The sequence below is a fragment of the Aulonocara sp. 'chitande type north' Nkhata Bay genome, unplaced genomic scaffold (assembly GCF_057382095.1).
Source record: "Aulonocara sp. 'chitande type north' Nkhata Bay isolate Kocher_YH1m ecotype deep benthic unplaced genomic scaffold, A_spYH_male_GT1.1 unmapped_scaffold_23, whole genome shotgun sequence".
NCBI lineage: Eukaryota > Metazoa > Chordata > Actinopteri > Cichliformes > Cichlidae > Aulonocara > Aulonocara sp. 'chitande type north' Nkhata Bay.
Window position 1 is genome coordinate 496,027 of NW_028234355.1, and position 3,781 is coordinate 499,807.

Sequence of the window (3,781 nt, forward strand, 5' to 3'; positions counted from 1 at the left end):
ACGGGGAGCTGTGCCTCACGGCCCTCACTTCGCCGGAGAAACCCTCATGCAGAGTTCAGAAACTTGTGTGTTGAGTATGTCGCTGTGAGCCTCCACCATTTAACTAGTGGGTGAAGCCTGAACTGTCTAGAGACAGACCAGACCAGCTGCACAACACAGACACTTCAAACCTGAGGACAAATCTGAGAGAACAGAAAAAGGAAAGGAAACTTAGCTTAGAACCATGCAGCGCTACAGGAGACGGCAGCACTGCAGAGGTGAGGACCGGCACCTGTTTGAAAGAGACAAATGCACACAAACACACACAACAACGAACGAGAAACAAACACAGAGAGAGGACAAAGTGGTTATACAGAACTTGAGGACATTATCTACATGTAATTATCTACATAATTATAAATTTGTTGTGTTTTCTTTAACAATGTCAGAAGGAGAGAGGCACTGAGGCACCGTCTTCCGCCCCCCGACGCTCCTGCTGCGCCTCCTCCTTCTGACAGGAACTGCCTACAGAACAAGCATGAATGATGCCTGAGTGGACACACGCAACTCACAAGTTCCTGGCTCTGTCAGCTCCTCTGCAGAGGGTTTCCCTAAGAAGGTGGACCTAGCAGGGTCACCGGGGGACGGGGAGCTGTGCCTCACGGCCCTCACTTCGCCGGAGAAACCCTCATGCAGAGTTCAGAAACTTGTGTGTTGAGTATGTCGCTGTGAGCCTCCACCATTTAACTAGTGGGTGAAGCCTGAACTGTCTAGAGACAGACCAGACCAGCTGCACAACACAGACACTTCAAACCTGAGGACAAATCTGAGAGAACAGAAAAAGGAAAGGAAACTTAGCTTAGAACCATGCAGCGCTACAGGAGACGGCAGCACTGCAGAGGTGAGGACCGGCACCTGTTTGAAAGAGACAAATGCACACAAACACACACAACAACGAACGAGAAACAAACACAGAGAGAGGACAAAGTGGTTATACAGAACTTGAGGACATTATCTACATGTAATTATCTACATAATTATAAATTTGTTGTGTTTTCTTTAACAATGTCAGAAGGAGAGAGGCACTGAGGCACCGTCTTCCGCCCCCCGACGCTCCTGCTGCGCCTCCTCCTTCTGACAGGAACTGCCTACAGAACAAGCATGAATGATGCTTGAGTGGACACACGCAACTCACAAGTTCCTGGCTCTGTCAGCTCCTCTGCAGAGGGTTTCCCTAAGAAGGTGGACCTAGCAGGGTCACCGGGGGACGGGGAGCTGTGCCTCACGGCCCTCACTTCGCCGGAGAAACCCTCATGCAGAGTTCAGAAACTTGTGTGTTGAGTATGTCGCTGTGAGCCTCCACCATTTAACTAGTGGGTGAAGCCTGAACTGTCTAGAGACAGACCAGACCAGCTGCACAACACAGACACTTCAAACCTGAGGACAAATCTGAGAGAACAGAAAAAGGAAAGGAAACTTAGCTTAGAACCATGCAGCGCTACAGGAGACGGCAGCACTGCAGAGGTGAGGACCGGCACCTGTTTGAAAGAGACAAATGCACACAAACACACACAACAACGAACGAGAAACAAACACAGAGAGAGGACAAAGTGGTTATACAGAACTTGAGGACATTATCTACATGTAATTATCTACATAATTATAAATTTGTTGTGTTTTCTTTAACAATGTCAGAAGGAGAGAGGCACTGAGGCACCGTCTTCCGCCCCCCGACGCTCCTGCTGCGCCTCCTCCTTCTGACAGGAACTGCCTACAGAACAAGCATGAATGATGCCTGAGTGGACACACACAACTCACAAGTTCCTGGCTCTGTCAGCTCCTCTGCAGAGGGTTTCCCTAAGAAGGTGGACCTAGCAGGGTCACCGGGGGACAGGGAGCTGTGCCTCACGGCCCTCACTTCGTCGGAGAAACCCTCATGCAGAGTTCAGAAACTTGTGTGTTGAGTATGTCGCTGTGAGCCTCCACCATTTAACTAGTGGGTGAAGCCTGAACTGTCTAGAGACAGACCAGACCAGCTGCACAACGCAGACACTTCAAACCTGAGGACAAATCTGAGAGAACAGAAAAAGGAAAGGAAACTTAGCTTAGAACCATGCAGCGCTACAGGAGACGGCAGCACTGCAGAGGTGAGGACCGGCACCTGTTTGAAAGAGACAAATGCACACAAACACACACAACAACGAACGAGAAACAAACACAGAGAGAGGACAAAGTGGTTATACAGAACTTGAGGACATTATCTACATGTAATTATCTACATAATTATAAATTTGTTGTGTTTTCTTTAACAATGTCAGAAGGAGAGAGGCACTGAGGCACCGTCTTCCGCCCCCCGACGCTCCTGCTGCGCCTCCTCCTTCTGACAGGAACTGCCTACAGAACAAGCATGAATGATGCCTGAGTGGACACACGCAACTCACAAGTTCCTGGCTCTGTCAGCTCCTCTGCAGAGGGTTTCCCTAAGAAGGTGGACCTAGCAGGGTCACCGGGGGACGGGGAGCTGTGCCTCACGGCCCTCACTTCGCCGGAGAAACCCTCATGCAGAGTTCAGAAACTTGTGTGTTGAGTATGTCGCTGTGAGCCTCCACCATTTAACTAGTGGGTGAAGCCTGAACTGTCTAGAGACAGACCAGACCAGCTGCACAACACAGACACTTCAAACCTGAGGACAAATCTGAGAGAACAGAAAAAGGAAAGGAAACTTAGCTTAGAACCATGCAGCGCTACAGGAGACGGCAGCACTGCAGAGGTGAGGACCGGCACCTGTTTGAAAGAGACAAATGCACACAAACACACACAACAACGAACGAGAAACAAACACAGAGAGAGGACAAAGTGGTTATACAGAACTTGAGGACATTATCTACATGTAATTATCTACATAATTATAAATTTGTTGTGTTTTCTTTAACAATGTCAGAAGGAGAGAGGCACTGAGGCACCGTCTTCCGCCCCCCGACGCTCCTGCTGCGCCTCCTCCTTCTGACAGGAACTGCCTACAGAACAAGCATGAATGATGCCTGAGTGGACACACGCAACTCACAAGTTCCTGGCTCTGTCAGCTCCTCTGCAGAGGGTTTCCCTAAGAAGGTGGACCTAGCAGGGTCACCGGGGGACGGGGAGCTGTGCCTCACGGCCCTCACTTCGTCGGAGAAACCCTCATGCAGAGTTCAGAAACTTGTGTGTTGAGTATGTCGCTGTGAGCCTCCACCATTTAACTAGTGGGTGAAGCCTGAACTGTCTAGAGACAGACCAGACCAGCTGCACAACACAGACACTTCAAACCTGAGGACAAATCTGAGAGAACAGAAAAAGGAAAGGAAACTTAGCTTAGAACCATGCAGCGCTACAGGAGACGGCAGCACTGCAGAGGTGAGGACCGGCACCTGTTTGAAAGAGACAAATGCACACAAACACACACAACAACGAACGAGAAACAAACACAGAGAGAGGACAAAGTGGTTATACAGAACTTGAGGACATTATCTACATGTAATTATCTACATAATTATAAATTTGTTGTGTTTTCTTTAACAATGTCAGAAGGAGAGAGGCACTGAGGCACCGTCTTCCGCCCCCCGACGCTCCTGCTGCGCCTCCTCCTTCTGACAGGAACTGCCTACAGAACAAGCATGAATGATGCCTGAGTGGACACACGCAACTCACAAGTTCCTGGCTCTGTCAGCTCCTCTGCAGAGGGTTTCCCTAAGAAGGTGGACCTAGCAGGGTCACCGGGGGACGGGGAGCTGTGCCTCACGGCCCTCACTTCGCCGGAGAAACC